This window comes from Lissotriton helveticus, chromosome 1_1, assembly GCF_964261635.1.
Source record: "Lissotriton helveticus chromosome 1_1, aLisHel1.1, whole genome shotgun sequence".
Lineage (NCBI taxonomy): Eukaryota > Metazoa > Chordata > Amphibia > Caudata > Salamandridae > Lissotriton > Lissotriton helveticus.
Genome location: NC_136057.1, coordinates 1,172,964,653 through 1,172,992,637, shown reverse-complemented (window position 1 = coordinate 1,172,992,637; position 27,985 = coordinate 1,172,964,653). Strand labels below are relative to the sequence as shown.

Sequence of the window (27,985 nt, the reverse complement as noted above, 5' to 3'; positions counted from 1 at the left end):
TCACAAAGGACTTGCTCAAGTTTACCGACAGGTCCAAGGTCTCCATAAACTTTACAAAACCGTCAATTAAGCATTGCAGGTCCCTCGGAGTGCGGCGAGCAAGACCGCGTCATCCGTGTATAGGAGCACCGGGATATGGCGCGGTCCTACTCTTGGGCAGTCCGAGTTTAAAGCCAGCAACGCCTGCTCTAGATTGTTAATATAGAGCGAGAACAGGAAGGGTGCTAGAATGCAGCCCTGTCTCACTTTGCTGGTGCAGGGAAATGGTTCAGTATTCTCCCCCTCTGTGTTATAACGAACCCTGGCTGTTGTGTCCTGATGCAGCTCTCTCAGGATGTTAATCAGACCTGGATAAATTCCCATGTCCCTCATCACACACCATAACTTTTTCCTATTTACATGATCGAAAGCTGCTGCTAGGTCCATGAAACCCAAATACATAGCCTCGTCGCTGGCTTTGGTATATTTAGCAACCAGCAAATAAAGATTGAGGCATTGGTCGCTTGTGGACCTCCCTGTTCTAAAACCGTACTGAATGTCCGTGATTAGATGATGTTCTTCAGACCAGTCAATGAGCCTTTGCAAAATTACCCAACCCAAAATTTTGGCTGAGACATCAATCAGGGAGATTGGTCTATAGCATTGCGGATTGTCCCTGTTGCCCTTCTTAAAAATGGGAACAATGACTGCAGTAGACCAAGAGCGGGGTAAACCATGCTGGACGGCCGTATTTAACAATCTGGTGAGGATGGGGACCCAAAGATATACATTGCTCAAATACAAGTCAGGTGGGGAGCCATCAGAGCCAGGAGCCTTGTTACGTGTGAGGCCTTGAATCCCCGCTGTTATTTCTGCAAGGGAAAACTCAATGCCTGGGCCCTGTTGATCATCTCCCCCCCCTATCCATATCTGTATCCTGTTTATGATTTTACAATCCCTCAAAGTGTGATACCCACTGTTCTGGTAAAATGCTCGACCTGATCCCAGGGGTATTGCTGTCCTGAAAACATGGGTTATTGACAATCCTCCAGAATTGGGTCATGTCCCTTCTTTCTCCAGCCTCTCTTAGGTCTGCCCATGCTTCAGTTTGGAGAGTGGTCTTTCTTTGTTTCAGTGCATTTTTATACGTGCATCTGCACTGTGCTGTTCTTGGGTTATCCCTGGACTTGGATTTTAAGCTAGACTTTAAATCTCTCAAGGCACGTGAACACTTACTGTCGAACCACCTCGGCTGTAGGTTATTCCTCTAGGGGGCATTTGTCTTTAATAGACCATCTACCAATTTGGTCACTGACCTAAATGACCTGATCAGATTACTCCCCTCTATCATGGGGTCTAGGCATTCCTCGATCTGAGCCTTCCCTTGTACCATTAATTATTACAGGGACTTAATCTATTTACCCAATTGGGAGCGTCTTGTTCTTTTCCTCAACAACATTTGTGGCAAAACTTCGAACCACATTAACAAGTTGGCCCAACCCTGCTCTCCCCAGGTAGTGTCTAGGATCATAGGGGCATATTGTATGGGGTAGAAATATCCCAGTGGCAGCGTTTTTATAATACTTGATGATTGAAAGGAGCCACTAGATAGTATGTGTTCCACCAATCTGGTATCCCTAAAGTTCACAATTATGCAGTTGCTCACCAGACCTTTACCATTCCTGCCAATCCAGTTCACCCTTCTAACATTCAGAATTTCACCATTTTTGTTCTGTGCCAGCGGTCTATTCTTATTCAACCACGCTATTGTCTTGTTTTTAAGTTCGGGGTAGGACTCTTTCTGGTCAGACTTTAATTCTGGGACCCCCCCGAGTACCACTACGTAGGGGCATGCCTCAGGTGGTAAATGTATACTGGGTTTGTTACTCTTGGATTGGTTTCTCGAGTTATGTGTTCTGTCGCTGATGAATTATCAATCAGTGATTTTTTTTTGCACTAGTGCTGTTAACATGCTAGGCCCCCTATCTGAAACACTAGTACCTCTGACCTGGCGAGGTTCAGCATTCGTTAGTGTGGGTGAACCAATAGATGTTAAATCATGAGTTACAGCATGTTGATTACTGGCAGTACGATCAGTTAATGTGACAGGCTGGAAGGCTGGGCTAGTGACTGTTATGAAAGTGCTTCCAGTGGCACTGGCATTCGCAGGATTGTCCTGTATCCTTCCCCTCTTGTGTAACTTGTTTATAATTTTATCCAGTCTACTGATTAGTGGTTTAATCTGGCTCACTATAAATAGTTCTAGAGAGTTTTGTAGGTCTGTGACCACCTCAGCCATCCAGGATGGAGGGCCCATCTGTTGGATCACTTGGACTTCGGTGACCTCTTCCTCAATATGTCTCTTTTGGGGAATGATTGACCGGGATTTCGTTTTCTTGGTGCCTGGGTTCTTCTGGCATGGTCTTCTCTTCTTACTGGTAGGTGCTTTCTCATCTGGCAAGGCTATCTCCTCGACTGTACTAGTGGCTAGCAGTGCACAAGGAATGTCCTGGGTGAGTGACTCCATGCCAGTACGTGGGGAAATAACTATTGACTCGTTCATAATGACCTTGGGTGAGGTGAGAATGTCAGTTATTGGTGTTAGCGACAATCTTCCCTCTGTGCGCTCTATTTCGTTATTAACTTTGCGCAACATACGATCTATCGCAGTGGGTTGTATATTAAGAGGGGGCAATGTGTTAGGGTCCTGAACAATTACCTTTGAAGTGAGAGGTACATTTGATTTTACTTTCGTGGCACGTGTGTTTACTTTGGGAGCCATGCTATACCTAGACAAAAGGAAACAAATACTCCAAGTCCCGAATAATAGCACCTATACCACGACCAATGAGCCCCCCTTTGTCTCTCTTTTTATAGCTTACTGTTTTTGTCGGCCCAATGTTCAGTTGAGTAAACCTTCGGCTGCTCCTCCTTGTGTCACCAGTTAATAACATTCCAACCAGTCATATAGAAAGGTCCAGAGCCTGAAAACCAAGGGGGGTGGCCCAACCCAACCTCCTCCGGCCTCGGACGGCCACAGACGGCTCCCACGCGCAACTCGCGGGACGAGAGGCGTTCCCTTCACTTAAGGCGCCTCCGGGCCCGTCGATGGCGTCACTGCGGCGCCTGGGCCTGGGGCAGCTGGGAGATGAAGTTTTTCCCCGCTGCAGCCGTTGCCCTCACGCCACGAAGCAGAGCGTGGTCAGGGAAGATGCCATTTCCCTCACGGCGTTGGCAGCAAGGTAAGTGGAAGCCGTCGCCCTCATAGAGGCACTCTGGATGGCTAAGCAAGAATATACCTACTTTCTAAAAGTGGTATTTTCAAACACAGAATGTAAAAATCACTCTCACCAAAAGATGCAGGCATACTAAACTTCATTTTCCTACCTTGTTCCCAGGGGTAGTTATGTTTATAAGCTGTTATAAGCAAACTCCCCATTCTATCCGATGGGAACAGGTAAGCCTTGCAATAGTGAAAAAAACTAAATTGACAGTATTTCACTATCAGGACATGCCACACACACTAGGGCATGTCCAACCTTCCATATACACTGCCCACAGGGGTACCTTGGGCCTACCTTAGGGGTGACTAACATGTAAGAAAAGGAAAGGGTATGGCCTGGCAAGTGGGTGCACTTACCTAGTCGACATGGCAGTACTAGATTTTTCACTGATACTGAAGTGGCAGCTCCGAGTCACATTTACAGGCTGCTTATGTGGGTGGCATAATCAGTGCTGCAGGTCTTCTAGCAGCATTTAATTTACAGGCCCTTGGCACACACAGTGCACTGTACTAGCAATTGACTAGTAAATCAAATACGCCAATCATGGAAACATCAATCCATAGCAACAATTTACAGGGAGACCATATGCACTTTAGCACTGATCAGCAGTGGTAAAGTGCCCAGAGTCATAAAATAAACACAAACTGGTCAGAACTGAAGGCCAGAGAGCAAAGATATCTGGGGACAAACCTGTTGTAAAAGCCAGGTCTAACAAGTATCAACATCTCAAGGATAATCTCAGAGATTCTAGGCCCTTGGATTGGTGTGGTGGACACGCTGCACCCTCAAGGAGACCTTCTGGAATAAGATCCATAAGTTTGGAGAAGATTGGTGCAATATTTGTAAAAAGCTCCATAAATGGACCGGATGCATTGTGGAAGTTGTAGTCCGAGACCCCAAGAGGTAAACCAGAGCATCTAAACACTTGCATGGTGCTGTGGACCACTTTCCTGCATCTAGAAACACTTCTGGTAGTAAGAGAACTCTTGATTTGTTGCAGTCCAGTGAGACCTTTTTTAACCCATTAAGTGCTATTTGCTTTTATATGCTAGCTTTACTTTTCATCTTTAAAAAATCATACCTCTGGTTCCCTACATGTGATGGTTTTTTTATGTCTATTTGTTCATAAAAATATAATCTATATTTATAAATTGGTGTCTGGATTTTTATTGTGTGTTGTGTCTTACTTATTTAATGTATTGGTGTTCTTAAATGTTTTATACACCTGTCACCTAAGTTTACCATGTCTGCACATTGCCAGCTAGCAAAGATTGAGCAAGGGAATAATTTATTGAGACCTTGACTGGACCTTTTATTGTGTTTGTAGCCTTATTTCTAATGATAGGTCCATACTTATCACTACTAATAAACCACTTTCCAACAATTGAAATCATCAAAATAGTCTGTTGCTTGTAACCCAATCTCTCACAACAGCTGTACTCTCAGGTAACAAAACATACACCTATGTGCCAACAGCACAGTCTGACAAGGTTACTAAGAGAAAATCTGGGTTTAGGATCTAACAATCTAGCATGAATGCAGAGCATAAAGGCTCTGCTTAAATCCATATTGCCAAAGTAGAACCATGTTTCCAGAATGTTATGTAGTAACTGCAAGATTGCATTTTTTTTCTTGTGCCATACTCTATTTATCGTTCTTTGTTAGATTTTTCTCTTTAAATTTTGATTGTCAATACTGCCCAGGATTGCATTGTATGAGGATTTTTCTTTTAAATTTTCATTCCTGGAATGCCTATTATTCTGTTTGAAAACCTAGAATTACAAGGATAATTAACATGATAATGTAACTGCAATTGTGGGTTTGAGTTTGGAAGCTGTCATTACATATAGAGTGACAAGCAAGGAGGCCAGCCTAGGAGAGACACTTCTACTGCCAACAAAAGGATGGGTTATTCACACGTATATTGAAAAATAATCTAAATAATCAGATGCACTTTGTTCAGCTGTCATTTTTGACTATTCAAGTGAGATGCTGCAACACCATGAATATATCATTACAAAGAGAAGGCATAGGTTCAGCCAAGTAAATACTCTTTCAATGCGAGAACCCAGTGCCTACCACAGTTGTATGTAAAATCAAACAGTTTGACTTCGAATAGTCAATTAGAGTTTTTGTAGAAGTGATATTTTATTACTCAGGTGAGATGCTGCAACATCATGGATCTACCATTACAATGAGAAACTGAGCTGTAAGGACAAGTGAAGAATCTTCTATCAAGAAAATATTGGCTACTCGAGTTACATACAAATACATATTTTTTAATATGAATCATTTGTATTTTTTATACATATTTTTTATACAGTGGAATTATTTAATAATCTGAATTTTCTAGTAACATCTGGGCCTTTCCTATTGATAAATGTGTCTGATTGCAGCTGCTAAAATGTAATGACGTTTGTGATCTTTATCGCACCTGGTAATTAACTGGGTGTGATAAACATCATACCACTTGTTTACATAAGGATCGCATTTTAATGGGCCACTTGTAAGCAGTTCCAATGTATTTTCTTCATCTTACATTTATAATTCTATTATTACCTACCCATTTAATACTAATGTTTCTGTAGTCATTCACAAAGCAACTTAAAGAGAAAACGAATAAAAAGCATGTATGGGGAAGTTAACAATGCTCTTTCAAAGTGTAGGTCTCATGGTTAGCAGAGGAAAGGTCTTTCGGCAGGTATAAAAATATCCATAATTCACAACTATTAAAAATACAGTCATGAGGGTATTTAATGTGTGTGTACTTGTTAAACATTAGGTTTCTGGTTGGCAGAGGTATGCACTCTGACCAAGCAGGAACCACCTTTCTATTCAGGGTATGCAAGATGCACACTAAAAGATACTCTGTACTCACCCTCTGGTAGCTTGGCACAGAGCAGGCAGGCTTATTTAAATAGGAAAAGTGTAAAGTATTTGTGCAACAAACACACACACCTCACACTATAACACATTGAAAGCACCACACAAACACTCGTCACGGGGTTAGAAAATTGATTATATGTTTATAAGTAAAACAAACCCAAAACAAAAGTAGATGCAGAGTTATGAATTTTTTAATATTAAATCAAAATATACTGTTTTGAGTCATAAAGCACCAACCGGGGACATCTGGACATCCTAGACCGGGAGAAATCCAAAGTTCAGGTCGACCAGAATGGAGCGCGGGTCAGATACAGAGACCAGCCTTGGCCCGCTGAAAACAGTACCTTGGAGGACCTTCGTCGATGTCGAGGATGAGAACTACAGGGGTGGTGGCTCCACCGAAAGCACTAAACTCTACTGAGTGTTTGCCATGCTTAATGGCACTAATTGGCAACACAATTTAGTATTTTTTTGTTTTCCTTAAACACACTCCCAAAGCTGGAGTTTGTTACTCTCAAAATAAAAAATAAAAACCAATGGCTCCAAAAACTCCATGTGCATCGGGGGTATTTGTTTGATTTACTTGATCAAGACCACCATGCCTCACTTGGTGGTTCCAGTAAGGGTAAAGTGGGTGACTCATCATGCCCTAATAGAAAGCTGGTTAACTGTCAGAATACCCAATAGCAGATGGGTTGCAAGATTAGAGGTTCACGCTCATGGAGAGAATGCCACAAGTTTGGTAGAGCAGGACCCCACTAGTTTGCTGCTGGGTTCATGCACCACCAAACTCTTGAGGTTGCCCGCGGTCCAGTATCAATTAATTCATAAACAATATTAAACCAATAGAATGAGAGGATTGTAAAGCAGGCACATTTTGTTACTTTAGTTTCTTTTTTACTTTCGAACATACAAATCGCTTCACTGATTGGAAAACGATTACTGATAAATACTTTTTCACTTGTTTATAAAATGATGCACTTTCGGGAACAGGAAACCACAGGAATCAACAAGAGATAGGAATGAAATCCTTCCACAAGTCGACGGTCAAGTCTAGTGACTTGAAATTATTGTGATGTAAGAATGCTGTTCCAATTTCATGATCGTAATAGCAAGTGGCATCTGCAGTTCAAAAACTCCCTGCTAGATGCTTAAATCTGCTTTCAAACTTGTGTTTTTCAGTTAGGTATTCTAACTGCTGACAAAGAAACATGCCATACCAAAGGGGATGATGGATGGAGCGTTTGAGCAAATTAAACACTTGCCCCCAGTCAACTGATCTGGGTTTAATCCATCATCATTCTTTAGCTCACTCCACCACCCCAATTCAGACATGGCCATATGTAAATCAGTCTGACCCTGTGCCTCATGGGAACAGTCCAGCCCGAACTGCCAAGCCATGTCTTCCCTGGACCGGAAACAAGCATCCTGGGACCGGTTTCTGGCTAATCAGCCATCATCAGCCAGGGTAGCTTGAATCCAGTGGCAAAGTGAGCAAGGGACCCGCGTCTGGGCATACCCTGCCAATTTAGGGCGAAAAAAGTGATACCAAAGGGGATGATGGACGGAGCGTTTGAGCAAATCAAACACTCTCCCCAGTCAACTGATTTGGGTTTAATCCATCATCATTCTTTAGCTCACTCCACCACCCCAGTTCAGACATGGCCATATGCAAATCAGTCTGACCCTGTGCCTCATGGGAACAGTCCAACCCGAACTGCCAACCATGGCAGTTGGTACGTGCAAAAATGGGTGAAGGTCACACTATTGCCAAAGGACATGAAAAGTAAATTAGATTGCCAACCACAATGATGTAACTTGATGTATTCACAAACCCGTACACGTGCCTTTACCCTGTTTTTGGCATGCAGTGTGCAACCACTTGTATTGGGCATCAATAGTGCAAAAAGTGTTTTCTGAATGTGTGTTAAAAGTAAAGGTTTCTGTAAATACCTTTTGTCACAGGAAAGAGATAAACTATAAAAAGGAAGGCTTTAATAATTATTTATCCAAAACCTAAAACCTAAAACCTGCCTTTATGCCTACTACACTATGAACACGTAGTATTAGGAATAGTGTTATAAATTAACCACGCACATGAATCCCACACAGATACACCTCACACATGAATGGCAATGAAATGTTTATGCGTATTGAGAAAAGGTATCCACAGGCATGAAAATACTTTATGCATTGCATATTTAACAAATCTGAAGCTTATGAGGTTTTTATTGCCTAATGCAAAGTACTTCTTTATATAATTCATGCATATGCAATATGTTCGCATTTTCTGTTCGGACACTTCTGAATACTGCCAGGAGTCTTGCTTCCTGCTGGGGTATGAAAATAAGGTTTGCAAAGACAGCAGGCCCGCCTTCAAGGGGAGGGGGTGGAATGACTCACATGCATTTCGCATTACCAATTAATACGCGTTTTGCCTATTCAGTAAGTCAGACAGACATTTGTCCTGCAGTTATACCTTGTCTAATCCTATTTTGAGCATCTAATTATCGATGGGTAAAAAATAAACCGTATGCACATTCATTTTTTTAACATTGACACTCAGGCCTCCTGTGTAAGAAGGCTGCCGAGATGGCCAATGGAGATGCACGTTTTAGCCGGGGCTCAGTACAATGTTAATGACCTCTGGATGCAGTGGATAAGAACAGATTAGAAAGATGGGACATTTTGCCCTAGGATAAAATTAAGCATGCACATTTTCTGCGCTGAGGTAATAGGTACCTAGCCTGATTAATCATCCCGAAAGCCCTATGAACAGATAAGGATTCTGGCTCTTTCATAACAAATCACAAAAATGCTAATTAAAACAAATACAGCAAGCATATCTTTTCACGGCTCCTGGGCACGTATCATTCTTTTACTTACATCAGCAGTCAAGTTGCCTCCGGCCGAACCAAGGCTTGAACTGTTGTTTAAATATTAAGTGCTCGCTCAAAGCCGAGGGGCAAAATGATTTTCAGCAAAACGATGCCTCCCTTAGAATGTGATGAAGGGCTCCTGGGTCTCTCTTCTCTCACAGATATTCATTGACTTGGAGCTGAATGGGGCCCCCCCGAAGGGTTGAGGGTTCCCCAGCCCTTCAGGGGCTTGTGTTAAGCCTCGGACCTGCGTATGCAAGTTAAAGACATTGGAATGTGCACCATCGAAATGACATCTCCTACTATCATTCCAATAAAGGAAGCTGTTCAAGTTAATAGTTCATCTTTGCCCGTGTTGAAACTCTCCTTGTAAATGACACTTCTCACCGATCAATTATAACGTGTGCTGGCAGTATCTGTCGGATGATAATGCAAGTCACCTCGCTCGTGTGTTCGTTTCCACTCGTGGTGCAAATCGGCATCAGCTACCGTAGCGTAGATCGGTGAGAAGTGTATGGACTTCTACCATCAGTCCCTTGGTTTATCGCAATAGAATTCTACAACCGATAAACGCAGCTGCTGCTCCATGGCTTCTGATGAAGGCTGATAGCCGAAACGCGCGTAGGAATTTCAAGAATATAAAGTCATGACATGAATATTGTTAGGACACTATAAAATGTGTGCTTTGTCTTAATGAGTTTAAAAGACAAATACATTTTTAGAATTGTTAACCGAGAGAAATACAATTTTCTTTGTACCAAAATTAATTAAAAGTATTTTTGATATTCAACAAATATAAGTGTCAATAATTATGGCTGCTTTTAGAACATTTTGTTGCCATTAACATTGTTGTGTATATATCATGCTGATTGTTTAGGTCCAGTTTTTATTCCTTGATTCCTAAATGTTCTTTTCAAACTGATTCATTTACCCCGATTTAGGATTTATAGTTGGGGGTTACTCTTTTTATTTACAAACAGCATCTAGGGAGATGTGTCACGTTGTAAAGCCCTGTGCCATAAAGTCCTGCCCCACATGAAACCTGCATCAGGTTTCTTGTGGGTGTTCCGGCACAGGGTGGGCGTTCCGGCGCAGGAACGCCTCGGAAAAGTGCCTGAGTGAAGATTTCACTCAGTCACTTTTCCATCCCGCTGCGTCAAAACCTTGTGCCTGCTTGAAGCAGGCGTAAGGTGTGACGCACCATGTGGAAGATAGGCCAGGTTGGCACAGTGCTGGAGTTGCGTCGCGCCCGCGGCACAACACCAGCACTGAGCCAACCTTATGCCGGCAGATGCAACACGTATCTGCATATCCTTGCGCCATGGCGTGCCGCATTGTAAATGCGGCGCATCCGTGGTGGCGCAACGATGACATTGCGTGTTGCACGTTTCTTGGCGCATTCCTGCTGATTTGCAGGGATGCACCAGGAAACGTAAATCTGCCCCTCAGTGTCTAATAACATCTAAAACGTTTAGTGCTGCCGCATCTAGTAGTATTCAGTTTATGATGATCCAGAGGAAGAGAGAGAAAAAAACAAAAAGGGGAAAAGAAAGAGGAAAAGAAAGAAAAACAGTTGCAAATAAAGACAAACATGGATGAAAACAAACATACAAGAGTAAGGTAAAGTGTCAAGGTGTATCTGGTAGGGGGAACATCCTTTACCACGCCGCCATAACTATGTAAAGCCTTTATAACACAGGCATTGCATTGTAAGTGGCATTACAACACATGTTTCTACTACGCATGCTATTACATTGCATGTACATTTACATTGCATGCCTTTACAAAGCTTTTAAGGTAAGTGATATTTTGTGTTTAGTTTTAATTAATTAGTTAATTAATTTATTGAGGGGATTGATTATGTAAATACTTGGTTTTAAAAAAAAATATTTCTCTTGTAATATATTTCAACATTAATTTTTTGCCAAATTATTTTAATGAACCCTTTTAGGCTTTTTTATTTGATTTAAATTCATTATAACTGTGGGCAATTGTGTTAATACTTGGCTTTAAAAAAATACCTAGGTATTAATTTGTTTCGCGTTAAATACTTTTTAATATTAATCAAGACCACACAGCCATGGCAATCAACACCTGACCTTCAATTGCACCTACAGCGTGCTTCTGAACAAAACGTTGCTCCTAGTCACTTACTCTTTTATAAAAAAAGCACTAGGAGTAGGATAGTTGTGTCAATTTTAGCAGGCCGGGAAATATCCTTAAAAAGAAAGCATTTATTGTGTTTGTGATGCACGAAACTGTTGTGACTAGGCAAGGGTGCATTGATAAGCTATATGCTTGTGTCTTGTTTTGTTGGCCAGCTTAAGCACCTCATCATTCTGTAGGGGTCTAAGATCTAAGAAAGTGGAAAGGGCAGATGTAGACGAGTGGACTGGGACTGAACTGGTGCATCGTTTTGGGAAATATAGTTAGTGCCACAGATAGTCCTTATTAAGTACTTGAATATATTCAGAAGGCCATTGAAGTGTTGTCAAACACCATTGACTTGCACAATTTGCAGTATAGATTGTATTTATTCATTTTAACTCAACTAGACCCTGTTTGAACAGTTTTGCTAATAGTTTGGACACACACTTTTGGTTTTCAGATTTTGGCCATAACAATGTAGACCTAATTGAGTGCCAAACCCCCAAAATAGCTCTTTTATTATGTGTGGTTTGCTCAGTGGTGGACCCACATGCAACTTGGAGGGTGGCTGCAAGAGAGCGACAGTGATAATGTTTAACCCTCAGGAGACTTTCCCTGCCTCACATGCGTGGACATGTTTTTACAAATACTGGTTTCAGGGGCGCCCCTGGCCAGGAAGGGTGCATCATTGACCACAGTATGGCCAGAGTTTCACCACCACATGTGAAGGGCTTCCTATGTTTTAAGTTCAGCAGGTTTTATAATAATAATAATACAGTGCTTTTATAGTCTAACTTAATGAGCTTAATTGGTTACCTTTAATTGGTATCTGCCATTATATAATGCTTTTTTCTTACTGGCTAGCTAACAAACTTACTTCTCAGAGTGCTTTATTTAGCTATTAAATACATTTCCGTAATAGACTGCAACGGATAACATAAGACGATAGGCGGGCAGTTTTCATTAATGCATGACGCTCACCACATGACTCCGTTAAGGCGCGCTGCCGCCCTAGTAGGAGCACGAGACGCACTGTCTCTAGACATGTTCCTGTGGAGCCTGCCACGTGGTTTGACTTCTAATAGGCTTTTCCTTCAGCATCTTTAGCTTCCTTTGAACAGCGTATGTCCTTGGAGAGCTACATAACAAATGCAACGTCTCATTTCTGTAGCTGACATTTTATTTATGAATACCACGTGCGAACAGGACTACATTAGGCTATGGAGCCTACTTCTACTTAATCAAATGTGTCCTTTGGGAATGTCATATTAGAACAAATGAGAGCAGGCCCCTTTCTTAGACAAGAGCAGTTCCCCACGTGCAAACGGGACTTTCCCGTAAATCATGCAGCTGGCACTGCAGATTGTCACGCACAAAACTGTATGTGACAATAGAGTGCTTAGGGATGTCGATTTTTCAAAGCCCAAAGGGCCTGGGGCCTCATTTATGAGGCCTTGCGTGAGTTTTGCGCTTCCGATGCGTCACTTTTTGTGACGCATCGGCGGCGTAAAACTTGCCTCCTGATGCGCACTATTTACAAAGTGACGCATCTAAGCAGATGCGTCACTTTGTAAACCCCTGCGCTACATTATACCTGCGTCAGGTATAATGTATGCAGAGGGGGCGTTCACCCGCAAAAAGCCTCGTAATAGTGACGCAGTGAAATCTATGGGATTTCACTGCGTCACTTTTAGGACGCTGTTGCGTCAAAATCTTGCGCCTGCCTCACAGCAGGCGTAAGACTGACGCAAGCCCTTTCACATGGGGCTTTCCCCATGTGAAAGGAAGCATTGCTGGAGTTGCGTCACTTTTGTGACACACTCCAGCAATGCGTCACTTTTGCGCCTACAGATACGTCAGAAATACTGACGTATCTGTAACTCCTTGCGACATGATGCGTCATATTATAAATATGACGCATCAATCATGTCGCAGGGAGAGCGCAGTGAAAAGTGACGCATCGCTGTTTTCACGCAGCGATGCGTCACTTTTCATAAATGAGGCCCCAGGTGTTTGCTGAATGATCCTTGACACCCTCTTGTCCGGATTTCATCATAGGGTTAATCTCCCCACCCCCACCCCCAGACTCATATTCACTGCTGAGGGGCGAGAGATAGATCATAGAACAGAAGCTGCTTAAAGTAAACAGGTCTCCTGGTGCCCCCATTGAGACCAGGGGTTCCAAGTCACTACAGGATTGTTGGAAGTGGCCCGTTTTGCAGGGTTATCCCCAAACTGTTTGCCTTCCTCCTGATTTTTTTCTGACCTGTTTTTGTTAGTTTTATGACTCTAGGCACTTTACCACTGCAGATCAGTGCTAAAGTGCATGTGCTCTCTTTTGTAAACTTAGGATTGGTCTACACCTGTTTGGCATTTTAAATCAACCTGTAAGTGTCTTGTACAGTGGTAGCTCATGTACCCATGGCCTGTAAATTGAATGCTACTAGTGGGCCTGCAGCACTGTTTGCTCCACCCACTGAAGTAGCCTTTAAAACCTGTCTCCAGTGTCTGGCGGTGCAGGGCATGCCTGCGCAGGTCACTGCCACAGTGACTTGGCATCTAAAGTGTTTGCCACGTCTGAAACTTCGCTTTTACTACATATAGGTTACCCCTAAGGTAGGCCGTAGGTAGCCCTATGGCCAGGGTACTTGGCAGGTAAACAAAGTAGGACATGTGCCTTTGTTGTGTGGCATGTCGTTGTAGTGACAAGCAGCCTATTTGGTTTCTTCTCCTGTGACGCTGATCCTCTCATAGGTTTGCATTGGGAAATGCCTGATATATGTTTCAGTGGTAATTTCTGATAGGAAAGGGGTAGCTTGCCCATGTTTGGTATGTTTGGAATAGTAGTACTAAATCTTGCTGGTTGGTGAAAGCAGATTTGTTAATACTATTTTAGAAATGCCACTTTTAGGAGTGGGCATTTCTGTGTGCTGATGACGCTATGTGCCCTGCTTGGTCGTGAATTCACTGTCTGGTTTTGGAGTGACAGGTGCTGGGGATGTCCATTCACTGTACACAGTCACAAGGGGGCTGAGGTGTGTCCTGCCTTTCCTGGGTGACTCATAGTGGGCTGGATAGGAATGGCCTGCATTTAGAGGTTTGGGAGGAGTTGTCACTTGCATCTGAATAGGGCTGTTCCTACCTTTCATAATACTGTCTTCGCCCCCCTGTAGTGTGTGAAGCCAGTGCAGGGAATTGAATAGGCGTGTTGTGCACTTCTAAAGATTGTTTAAAGTGCCCCCAGAATAAACCCTTTAGGGATATAAGTACAGGGGCTGTGACCCCATGTTTTGAGACACTGCATGGACTTGTAATCAGATGTTGAATCTACAGACTGCTTCTGGCCAGTAGGAACTGTGATGCTGCCAGGAGGAACCACCAATGGACTCCCTAGCTTATGCTGACCTATGTACCACCAAACAACAGTACCTTTGAAACAAATTCAACAAGCGATGCACAGCATTGTGGAGATGAGGCTTTGGTGCCAAGGGAAGGCAAGTTCCTGGTTGCCACAAGGGTACGCAAGGCCATCGAGTTTGTGATTAGGGGAAGCGTCAAATACAGGTCAGGAGAGGTTATGCAGCATCGTTCCAGTCAGGCGATGCAACGTGAAAGAGTTTGTGAAGTCACCCTCATTGGTTATCGGCTCTGTGACAACGCAATGCTGGCGCTGGCGGTGATGGCATCAGTGAGAGCACTGTCGTCGGTTAGGCCAATAATTGCAGGCACTGGCAGGCATTGAGGGGGGTCAGAGCTGCAGTGCAGGCGGCGAAGTGCATTGTGCACTTCACCAGCGGTGCTACCAGCATCGGTGCAGGTCGCGGTATCACTGGCAGCATTGCTGACGGCATCGGAGTTGTTTTTCTTGTTTTGCAGCACCAATCATACAATTTTCAGGACCCAGGAACTGGAATCGGTGCTCTTTTGAATGCAAGAGTTCACAGAGGAATCCAGGTGCTAGTCAGTGGGTTGCAGCCAAAGTCTTAGTGCCCCTTAAACAACGAAACAGGAGGCCAGCACACACAGGTCCTTGGAAATTATTCTTTAAGCAGGTTCACAGCAAAGTTCCAGTCTTTGTCCTCTCCTTGGCAGAAGCAGCAACTGCAGGCCAACCCAGCAAAGCACACACAGCAAAGGGGCAGTACTCTTCCTTACTACTCTCCAGCTCTTCTCCTTGTTAGAGGTTCTTTTTAAGTCCAGACATGATCTAATTCTCTGGGGTTTAAGGTCCAATACTTATACCCCATTTTCTCTTTATTCTCTTTGTGGCAAGGGCGTCTGAGCCCAGTCCGAACCAGTTCTGTCCTCTCTGGCCCAGCTTCACTACAGGATGTGGATACAGCATTGTGCAGTGGAGACACTGCCTATTCAGGTGATATTGAAACTCCTCTCACTACTCTAAATGCACCCAAAGTCTATTCAGCCCAACTATGAGTCACCCAGGAAAGGCAGGACACACCTCAACATCCCCTCTGTGGCTGTCTACACTGAAAGCACATCACTAGCTCCTGTCACTCCAAAACCAGACAGTCAATCCACAAACAGCAGAGCCACACAGAACGGTTAAATAAGAAAATGCCTACTTTCCAATAGGGTCATTTTCAAATCACAATTTAAAAAACATCTACCTAAAAAGATGTGTTATTAAATACTGAGTTCAGAGAGCCTAAACTCAATTTCTCCTTCTTTACGAATGGAAGGCTATACTTGTCAGATGTTACAAAGTAACTCCCATGGTAGCCTAAGGGACAGATAGCCTTTCAATAGTGAAAAATGAAATTGGCAGTATTTCACTACCAGGACATGTAAAACACACCAGTACATGTCCTACCTTTTACATATACTGCACCCTGCCCAATAGAGTACCTTGGACCTACCTTAGGGGTGCCTTACATGTAAGAATAGGGAAGGCGAGGGCCTGGCAAGTGGGTGCACTTGTCAGGGCAACATGGCAGTTACAACCTGCATGTACAGACACTACAGTGGTAGGTCTGAGACAGATTTACATGGCTACTCATGTGGGTGGCACAATCAGTGTGCAAGAACACTGGTAGCATTTGATTTACAGGCCCTAGCACACGTAGTGCAATTCACTAGGGATTTACCAGCAAATGAACTATGACAATCATGGATCACCAATCAGACTTACAATTCACACAGAGAGCCTATGCACCTTAGCACTAATTAGCCGTGTTAAAGTGCCCAGAATCCTAAAGCCAACAAAACTAGGTTAGGAAAAATAGGAGAAGAAGTCAAACGTTTGTTGAAAACCCTGCAAAGAGGGCCGTTTCCAACAGTGGGCTGACCATCTTTTCATACGCAGATGAAACCCAAATTTTGGTATCCTTATCAGCAATGGGTAGTCATAATACAGAAGCCTTAAACACCTGCCGTATCAATGTTTCATCCTGGATGAATGCCAATTCACTAAAGCTAAATCGAGACAATATGGAAGTCCTGCTGCTGAACAACCTCTCTAACTTATGGGGACCCCATTTATCGTCCAAGTGTATTGGTAACCCTCCTTCCCCAGTAAATGTTGTAAAAACCCTAGGAGTCGGGCTTGAAGACAAGTTCTTCATGAGCCATTGTATTAACAGAGTTGCTGCCACCTGCTTTGGCATTCTTAAATGGCTCAGGAAAACTCTTGGCTGGCTAGCGGTCTCACAACAGAGGACTGTAGTCCACTCCCTTGTCATTTCCAGACTGGACTATGGCAATGCACTCTATCTGGGTGTTCCGAACGGTCTGGTCAAACGTCTCCAGAAGGTACAAAATGCTGCGGCGTCTTCTACTCCACCTTCCTAAATTCACTTCTTCAGCCAGTTTGCTTCACACACTACATTGGCTACCAGTGGAATGCCACATCTAACTCAAAGCTTTATGCTATATTCATAAATGCCCCTCTAACACTGGACCTTTCTACTTGAGATCTTTGGTGATTTGGTATGTACCCAAGCGCTCACTTCCCTCAAGTAATCTTGAGGTGGCAGTGGTTCCTAGAGTCAGGAAATCCCATGAAGGAGGTCCGGCGTTCCCGTATATGGGTCCTAAGCTCTAGAACATCATACCTCAATAGTTGAGAGCCTGTAGCTCATGCACAGTTTTTCGTAAATTAATGTTTTTATCACCCTAACTCTTGATGATTGGGTGTGGCATTTGGGATTATCTGGATCTGACCTCTGTTTTTGTGATGAACCAGCACTGTGAAACCTTTTTTAGATAGCCATGTGCTCTACCAATCAAACATAATAATAATAATAATAATAATAATAATAATACCTGAAGCAGTGACCAGCCCTGCATGAACTTGGGTTGCAAATAACGAAAATCAACAATTTTAGATTTAGGCTGCTTTCGAATTAATTTTAAAAATCGACAGCAAACTGGTTTGGAATGAAGTGCAAAAAGACAAGGTTATCATAGTGACATTATTTGTTCATGTTTGCTTCTATTGAGCACAGCTGTCAGCTGACTATGTTCTATTGTTAGGATTGAAATCAAAACCCTCTGAGGATACGTCCTGGAAGAGACAAAAGGTTTGCTTAACAATTTGTGCTGTCAAGCGAATCGCAGCTACGCATAGAAAATGGGAAGTACCTCTCATGGACGTCAAATGGTGACAGTGTCGGCTACACCGTTACCTGCTCCCATGAACAGATATTGGTAAACCCCGGATCAGTGACAATTTGATTACCCTGCTGCCTCCCACCCTTCAAAAAGTCAGTTTTTGTGGCCATGTTTTCCAGTCTGTCTTCCTCTTGTGATCTCTTCCGGTAGGAGGGTTAGACAGATGCCTGCAGCTGCCTTAATGTAGCAGGGGTCCTGTTGGTAGCCCCAGCACTGCATGTCCCATGTGTGGTCTCAAGCACCATGAAGTGAAGGGCAGAAAGTAAAAATGGTCGAATGTCTCTTGTGTGCGCCCCTTGCCCTTCCCTTTGTTATGTTATGTTATGTTATGTTATTTCGGCTCTTCTATAGCGCAACAGCTACTCCCGAAGGAGTGTCCCGGCGCTTTGGCGAAGGAAACCTTCAATATGGCAACACAACACGACAGCAAAGGAAAATGGCAAGCCTATCTAGTAAAAAGCCAAGTTTTTAGAGCCCTTCTAAAGGACAAAAGACAGGGAGTCTGTCTTAGAGAAAGCGGGAGCTCATTCCACGCACGGGGAGCCAGATGGTGAAAAGAGCGACCGCCCTGTCTAGCTCGTTTGATGGCCGGGACTACCATCGTAGACAGGGAGGCAGACCGTAAGGCTCTGTTTGGTTTATAGAAAGCCAAACGTTTCCTCATATATTTGGGGCCAATGGCATGAAGAGCTTTGAAAGTCAGCGTCAGGCTCTTAAACTGAACTCTCTTGGCTATAGGGAGCCAATGCAGCTCTTGCAACAGTACAGAGGCACTTGCACGTCTAGGGAGCCCGTAAATGGCACGGGCAGCTGAATTTTGGACTACTTGAAGCCGCCTCACCAGGTACTTTGGAAGCCCTAGGTAGAGGGCGTTCGCGTAGTCCAATCTGGACCCTACAAGTGCTTGAACAATGATCCGTCTGTGTTTGGTGGATATCAGGGGCAAAAATTTTCTCAGCATCCGAAGGATGCCGAAACATTTCCCCGACAGGCTAGATATTTGGGGCCCATAAGAAAGATCATTGTCAATCATAATACCCAAATTTTTGGCTTTTACGCTTGCCTTAGCAGGTGGAAACAAATCCTGAGGCCACCAGCTTTTCCAAACTGGCTCAGAGGAAAAACCGAAAAAAAGCAGCTCCGATTTATCGGAGTTGCATTTTAATCCATGCTCCCTGAACCAGCCGAAAACCGCCTCTAGACAACTTCTGATGTGGCTCCCGTCAAACACCTCATTCCTGTTGTGGGTAAACAGGAGCTGGGTGTCATCGGCATAGGACACGATCTGGGCGCCGAAAGACTCCGCTACCTCTGCAAGGGGGGCCAAAAAGATGTTAAAAAGCAGGGGGCTAAGAATAGACCCCTGCGGGACTCCCACCTCCAGAGGTGCCATAGCTGCGGAGTGAGGAGGCGCCCAGATCGTTTGTCGGCGGTCGGCTAAGTGCCTGTGCACAGTAAACAAAAGGTTGCTAGGAGCGGGAATGGCTCAACACTGTTAGGTCATCTGGGGTGAAGCAGCGCCTGATAGCAGTTGTGCTACCTCTGGCGGTGAATCAAAGTCTGTGGGATCTCTCAGATCGGTATCTGTCAGATCATTATTTAATGAGCTGTATAGCCGTGGGGCACGAACACAGAAGGAGTGGATGTTTATCCGAATAACACAAAACCATTAGCTTTGTGTGTGGTATTGATATGGCTGTCAGTGTATCCGTATTTTCCTTTGTTGGAAAGGGGACTTTGGTCATGTGACCAGCGTATTGAACATAGAATCTAAAACCTGAGGAGTTTATTTACAGCGAGCCGGAGCAGACTTTATAATACTTGTCTACTATGTGACCAGCAGGTGGTCTCAACGACGGCTCATTCAGCTAAATTCTAGTGCCGCCTAATCAGATAAGCCTCAAGACCAAAGTAGAGTCAATTATCTATGTTTAACCTTGAGCTGACATTTGCAGTAGTGGTCTAAACTCTGTGGGAGTCCTCCAGAGAGGGAAATACATTTTTTCAAAGCATCAAAAAGCACCAGCCTTATTGGCTGCTTCTAGGGGGACCAGAGTAAGAGCTGAGCCTATGTAGACAACCAAGGGGCTTATTTATTAGCCCGTGCGTCACTTTTGCGCTGCTGCTGTGTCACTTTTTTTGACGCACCAGCAGGGTAAAAAATGCGCCATGTTGCGTCATATTTACAAAGTGACACATCTTGGTAGATGCGTCACTTTGTAAACCCCTGCGCCACATTATACCTGCGCCAGGTATAATGTATGCATGGTGGGCATTCTGACGCAAGTAAGCCTCGTCAAAGTGACGCAGTCAAATCTATCTAAATATATCTATCTAATTTCACTGTGTCACTTCTAGGACGCAAATGCGTCAATATCTTACGCCTGCCTCACAGCAGGCGTAAGACTGACACAGGCACATTTGAAATGGGATTTGCCCATTTGAAATGACCCACTGATGGAGTTGCGTCACTTTCATGACACACTCCAGCAATGCTTCATTTTTGCGCCTACAGATACGTCAGCCATACTGACGTATTTCTAACTACTTGCGACATGATGCGTCATATTGTAAATATGATGCATCCAGCATGTCGCAAGGAGGGTGCAATGAAAAGTGACGCATCGCTGTTTTAACGCAGCAAGCGTCACTTTTCTTAAATGAGTCCCCAAGTCTTTTGTTACGGTGGCCGGTAATGGAGTGGTACCTCAGAGATGCAAGGATGAGGTTTAGCTGAGCCGAACTGCTGAAAACCCAGAGCTCTGATTTAGAATGACTCAATTTTTGGCATTTAGCATTCCTCCATCAATTTCGTGCCCGCCTATCTTGTCATTATTATGATTAGATTAGAAAAGTAGCCAATAGAAGCAGTTGAAGATTAAGAATGAAAGGCAACAGCTTGTATATGCGAGGACTCACCATTGAATCTCACTTTCTACTGACTGATGCACAGGGCGCCATATAGTATGATCCATTTCATGGGAAACATAAATCCCAGTCAGAAACCACTCTGCAGTCCTCAAACTGAAACCATGCAGGAGTATTCTATATGGCAGCACGAGTCCAGTAGTTAATGCACTCTGCTTTGGGTAATGTAACGCTAGTTGGCCTTGACTGTACCGCAGTCGTAGTAAATTACTGATGTTTCCGCACAAATTGATTTGTCTCACTGAGGTCCCCTTCATCAGGCTGTTAAGGGGGTTCTGTCATTGCAGGGCACAACAGTCTTTGGCCAGCGCTTCTCCTTCAGCCTGTTGGGAAAGGTTTGCATAAGCCCCTTTCCCTCTAAAATGATTTCTTATTTTCTAAACCTATGTAAAGATTTAAATGTCATGGAATGGTGACATATGAGGTCAAAAACATTGCAGTAGGATGCCTATAAAATAAGCATCCCCCGAATCATTCTTACAGCCCCATTCCGTTAAACTTGGTAAAAAAGAATGTCAAAGTTGTGGTTAATGTGGAAATCTTGGGGGATGTTCGTTTTGTACTGAAGAAAGATTGAGGATATTGAAATAGTGTACTGTTTATGTCATGAGCTGAATACAGTGTATATATCACATTCAGAAGTCAAGAGGAATCAATATTGCTTTTGCAGTTGTAATTATAGTGGTGGATTTAAAAGGTGGCCGTATTTAGGTCACCACACAAAAAGCGTCAGTCGTTGATTTTTTTTAATTTGTATTCAGCCTTAAGTTTTATGTATACAAAACAAAAAAATCGAAATACAATTTAACAGTTATGTGAATCAGACCCCAATCTGGGATACTTTGATCCGAATTGTGTTTAAATAGAATTATAAAATCAAATGTTTAAGAAGTGTAATTTTTACAAATGAAAAATTCCACTGGGATGACAGAGTGTGCAGCAACAAGTGGAAGTAGGGATAGCAGTGAGGGCCACCAGTAAGCAAGGATAGGAATGAATTGGGGGCTCCTCCTTTTGTTGCTAATCCTGAACAACAGTTTTCTTTCTGTGTGTTGAGGAGAGCAGATCAGTACCTTCTCTTGTTTCCATTTTGGCTTTATTGTGCTCGCCTTAGGTCTACCAGTCTTACTTGTATTCAATGCTCATCTTTGTTTCATACTTTCCTTCCCAGGTGTCAGGTTCAGATGCTCTGTCAATTCCGATTGTTTAGTTCACTACTTTGAGCACAGATTACTCTTTCCATTTAGATGTTTCCCTTCGCTTTTTACAGGAAGATAACCAAGGCCCCTCCAGCACCTTGACATTTCTTTCACCTCCTCATGCATGCGCACCTCCTCCTTGTAAGAATGTCTTTTTTGGATCAAGAACCACAGACAGAAAAAGATCACATAAAAAAGGAACTCTTTCATCCTCAACTCAGATTGGCAGCTTCCATTTCCTTTTTGAATCTACCTTTCAGGTATTTCTCATGGAAGCAGGATATTTGGTTTTGCTGGTACAGGGACATATTTCTTCCGTTTATGCAAGGCCCTTTCTAAAACTGAATTTTGTGGCAGCAGCCAGTTGCTCTTTTAATGCAAACTCGAGTTTTTGTTGGACTGAAATGAAGGCCGTTGCTACCTGGAAGAATGACAGCTGCCTCAAGCACAATTTGGACACAACCAAAGTACTCATCCTCAGACCCATGCCTTCAGCCTGGGATGACTCTTGGTAGCCAGCCGCCCTGGGATCCCCTCCCACCCCGACAGACATGCACACAACCTCTGTATCATACTGGTCTCATAGCTCACAATGAACCCCCAAATCAATGCAGTCTTCTCATCTTGCTTCCACACACTCCACCTGCTTTGAAAGGCATTCAGATGGATCCCCACAGAATCCAGGAAGATGGTCACCCGCGCACTCATCACCAGCAGACTCGATTACGGCAAAACAGTCCATGCTGGCGTCACTCAGAAACAGCTCAAGAAATTATAGAATGTCCAAAAGGCTGTAGCTAGACTGGTCTTCAACATCCCCTGCCTCAACCACATCACACGACAACTCCACTGGCTCCCAGTCAGCCAGAAAATCACCCACAAGCTCTTCACACATGCCTACAAAGCTCCCCATGACAAAGAACCAGCATATGTGAACTACCGCCTCGCTTTCCACTTGCCCTCCAGACAACTTCGTTCCGCCCAGCTCGCCTTTGCCTCCATTCCCAGGATCCAGAAGACCAGAACCGGAGAAGGATTCTTTTCCTATCTGGTCACCAAAACCTGGAAAATCCTGCCCCATCACCTCAGGCAATCTGTGTCGCTGACCCAATACAAGAAGGATCTCAAAACCTGCCGTTTTCGATGATCCTACCTACAGAGGGAACAGCAGCCCACCCCCACAGTGCCGTGAGACCCTAACAGGTGAGTAGCTGCGCTTTATAAGCCACTGTTTAATTGATTGATAAATGTTAGTCTCAATGTATGCTTCGGTTTTTGCCAGGCTGGGCTACACGAATCAACCTTGCAAAGATCATGTCAGTAAGTATATCTAAAAAGCAAAACAAGAAAGCGAGCAGTTAAGATAAGCTCTTTTCTAAAAATGGCAATCAAATGAACATCCGGATCTCCAGAGGATAGTAAAGGGACTGAGATGGGTGAGACGCCTTGATGAATGTGTGACAACAGCCCCCCCCCCCATCGGATGATCCATGTTGCCAAAGATAAAAGCAATATAAAGTATTGAGAAGGTTGGTGAAAATCACCAGTTACGAACCATGAGCACCAATATCGCATGCCTTAGCTTGCATGCAACTCCTTGCTAGGTTTTTACAAGCAACCTTAGTCCTGAAGAAAGTCAATCTGACCCAGTAAGCATGTATATTTAGCTGAAACATGTCGATCTAGGATGTGGGAGACCATTATAATCTCACATCACACCCACCATCGCCAATTTTAACTCTACCTAAGGTATCCACAATTGAAACACCCTTAAGGAATGGATCAACTTGAGGGAGATTTAAGTCACTCAAAACTCATAAATTCACACAAAAAAACACTCCACTGTAGTTTAGGCATTGAAGCACACCCGAGATGCACTAGGCGTCTTGGGTGGGAACCCAATGATGACGCATGCCATTAACTAGGTTAGTGGGTGAGAGTTCTTTTAAAAAATCATCTTTTTTTTCTCTTGAGACAGGAGTAAAAGTCATTCTTGATGCTATATATGAGTTGTAGAAAGTATATCTAGCAACAGCTTACAGAGCCAATGAGATCAACCTGGAAAGGGTCAGCTCCTTGTTTAGCTATTTGACTCAAATTTGAGACTTGGCATATTAAACAAAACATAATTCCTAGCAAAGGTATGATAATCAAAGGAGGGATTTTTAGGATCACAATGGGGCATCAGGGTATGCACACATTCCAAGCAGAACATATTACAGACTAGAACCATGTTATCTGTGAGCTAAGGTACTTGTGTCTGGGGCTGTTAATTTAGCAAAGTTGCAAGCAAGAAAACGTAAATTCATGAAAAGACTTTCTAAACAGAAAGGGCATATAGATACATCGGGTCCCTTAGCACTATGCATTTTCTAATTGGTTAAACCTTCTGCAACCAATAGTGGCCTGCTCACACTGCAATTTGTAGTACATAATGTGGTACTTTAGTAGTACAACTAATGCACTACAGAATGGTATTCACAAACTTATGACTGAAGTCCTCCGTCTCATCTCGGCGATCCTTTATGTGTGCAGATCTGCGCCAAGGTGGTAGAGATCTCTTCAAACTTAGGTATACATTTTTTGTAGTAGATGTTGGAGGGACACCAAGCAGTGGATGAAAAATAGGGAATACATGCCACTAAATGGGAGGGGTTAAGGGATTTTTAACAAGGGATTTAGGGATATACACACTAATACAAACACATATCATCAACAAATGAAAGACAATTGTTATTCACAAAATACACTTATAAAGTTACTGCTATCCTAAAGCTGTCGAAACAGGCTTCAATATACTCCAACCCAGCACTGGAGTAAGTGAAGCTACACATCACCACAGCTGGTACTGCAACACACTCTCATAGAGAAATGGTGGGGAAATAAAATAACACCCCATAGGATCTAGTCTTAAATTAATTAAATAAAATTATTGCAACACTCAAATATATATATATATATATATCCAACAGCTAGTTACTCCTTGTGGATCCCCACGACCCGTGAAAGGTGGCGTGTACGCCGGCGGAGTTGCTCCGGTATTTAATTGTCACTTTGGATGTTTTGGTGACAATATATATATATATATATATGTATATATATATATATATATATATATATATTCACTGAAAAAACCATAGGTTATAGACCATATATAGTTAGGAATTAGCATTTAAAAAACCTTATTTTACTCACACAAAACCATTGAAATTCCATATATAGTTAGTTGTACTAACTATATATCGCGCACCCGCAATCCACTGCTGATGATGTCACATATTACATCATTCATGACATGGTCAGTGACATCACTGATGACATCACTGATGACATCTCAAATGACATCACTGATGACATCACTGATGACATCTCAAATGACATCACTGATGACATCACTGATGACATCACTGATGACATCTCATTTGACATTACTGATCACATCACTGATGACATCATTCATGTGATAATACGATGAACCTCTTCAGACTCTAATATAACCTTAGATACACTCAGTGTAAACAGACACTCATAGACTGTCACTCATCCATGGAGTTACTCAGACACTTAGTCAGTCATGCAAAGAATCAATCACACCTCCATTTCCTCAACTATACAGTTATACATACCTTACTTATTCAAACATATACTAAAACATATTTACTCACTTATACAATCCTGGATACAAGTTCACAATGATCCATACAGCCACTCACACATTCACTGGCTCTTATGCACAGTTATTTATATATGTCAACTCTCACATGTACTGTGTTTTACATATGTACTTACTTTGACATGTAGCACTGAGATATCCATTCACTCACCAATACACTCATGCACACAGTCAACCGCCCATACAGCTGTTTCCACATGCACTTTTGAACCCATACATCTAGTCAATCAACTGCTCACACATCTATGCAGAGAGTCATACACCTCCCAGCCACCCACACACACACTCAGTCTCCCATACAAATGCTTGGGCAACCAATCAATAACCCATACAGTTAATCATATAGCTACTGATCAACACATGCAGCAGTTTACAGAACAACAGACATAATGATGCACAAATTAAGACAGTTTAGTCACTAACCCATGCACTCAGTGAGACACATTTAATCAGTCACTCATACAGTCAGTCATGCCCCTACTAAATCCTTCATCAAGACACTTATACATCCACTCATTCTTCAATATGTAAAACATATTTTAACTTTACAGAATTATACAGTCACTGGATGTAGTCATCAGTGATGTCATCAGTGATGTCATTTGAGATGTCATCAGTGATGTCATCAGTGATGTCATTTGAGATGTCATCAGTGATGTCATCAGTGATGTCACTGACCATGTCATGAATGATGTAATATGTGACATCATCAGCAGTGGATTGCGGGTGCGCGATATATAGTTAGTACAACTAACTATATATGGAATTTCAATGGTTTTGTGTGAGTAAAATAAGGTTTTTTAAATGCTAATTCCTAACTATATATGGTCTATAACCTATGGTTTTTTCAGTGAATTTTCAAGGTTTTGTAAATGCTAATTCCTAACTATATATGGTCTATAACCTATGGTTTTTTCAGTGAATTTCATTGGTTTTTTAAAAGCTAATATCTGTAGCTGTAAAATGTATTCTTCTTTAAATCCCAAAATATATGTTATATGTTTATTAATCATTTTTTTTTAATACTTTTTTTTGTTCGCTCCCGGTTCGCGAACCGGGAAGCTTCCCGTTAGCTCATCTTGATGCCGCGACCCAGTCCGCGAACCGGTAAATGTTCCGTTAGCGCAACTTCCGCGTTAGAAATCAACATCGTGACGCGTCGCGGAAGCGCGACGTATCACGTTGTCGCATAATGCGTCTTATGACGCGCCGCGTTAGCGCACCCGGAAGTGCTCCGGTACGCGAACTGAGACGCGAAGCGCAGCTCCCCGGAAGTGATCCGCGGCGCGTCGCGAAAGCGCGACGTATCGCGTTGCCGCGTAATGCGTCTTATGACGCGCCGCGTTAGCGCACCCGGAAGCGCTCCGGAGCGCGAACCGAGGCGCGAAGTGCAGCGACCCGGAAGCGATCCGGGGCGCGTTCCGCAGCGCGTAACTTAAGCGTAAGAGGTCATGTGACTTGTTAATAAAACTTTTCATTGGTTCATTTCACTTTTGGTTTCATAATGATGTAAGGCTAGGTCAGGTGACCTAAAAATAACACTTTTCATTGGTTTAGAACTATTGTTTTTCCCAAATGATGAAAACCCCTCCTTCTTTCCTCACTCTGACTTTCATCTTTGTGAGAGGAAGACCATTTTTGATAGTTGAGCAATGGCTTCAGTAGTTGCTTCAGCTGGTGCACCCCCACCACCACCTCCACCTCCTCATGGGAAGAGAGGACCACCTCCCCAGTTCATCAGCAACACAGAGGAGGAAGAGGATGAACTAGAGGAAGAGGAAACAGAAGGACCACAGTTCTTACAAGAGGTGCCCCGGGTTTCCCGTCGGAAAGCCAGCTTTATTTGGCAGTTTTTTTCACTCCCTCGAGGGCAAAAGAAAGTAAATGCTAGGTATGTCACCTGCCTCATTTGTAAAGACCGGTTATCTAGAGGCACTGATAAAAAGTATAGCTTCGGTAACTATACGATGCATCGTCATATGAGCAGGTGGCATCCATTGAACTACAGCCAGGCGGAGATACGTGACATGCAAGATAACCCAACAACAACTCCTGCGGCCAGGTCAACATCACTGATATCGTTGACAGGAGCAGAGGCACGGGAAACCGTGCCAAACATTCAGGAGAACTTTGCTCATATCAAACATACCTGTATGTATTGCGGTGCATCGCTGTCATGTGGTAACATGAGCATTAATTTAATCAACCTAGCTTATAACAATCACAATTGCCCTAACCGCCCCAGACAGTAATTTTTTTTTTGCTCCTGTTGAGCCCTTTTCAATGCCTGTTTTTTGTTGTTTCCCCTCCATCAAAAACAAAAAAAAACATAAAACTGTTCAAAAAATACAAAAAACCAAAAAATGTTCAAAAAAAAAT

General features: G+C 43.1%; 1 protein-coding gene across 2 annotated transcripts in view; it reads left to right on the top strand.

Moving 5' to 3' along the window:
- The window catches only part of GRM8 (glutamate metabotropic receptor 8), a 1,898,542-nt gene that overhangs the window by 676,444 nt on the left and 1,194,113 nt on the right, over positions 1 to 27,985 (top strand). The window lies entirely within an intron of this gene.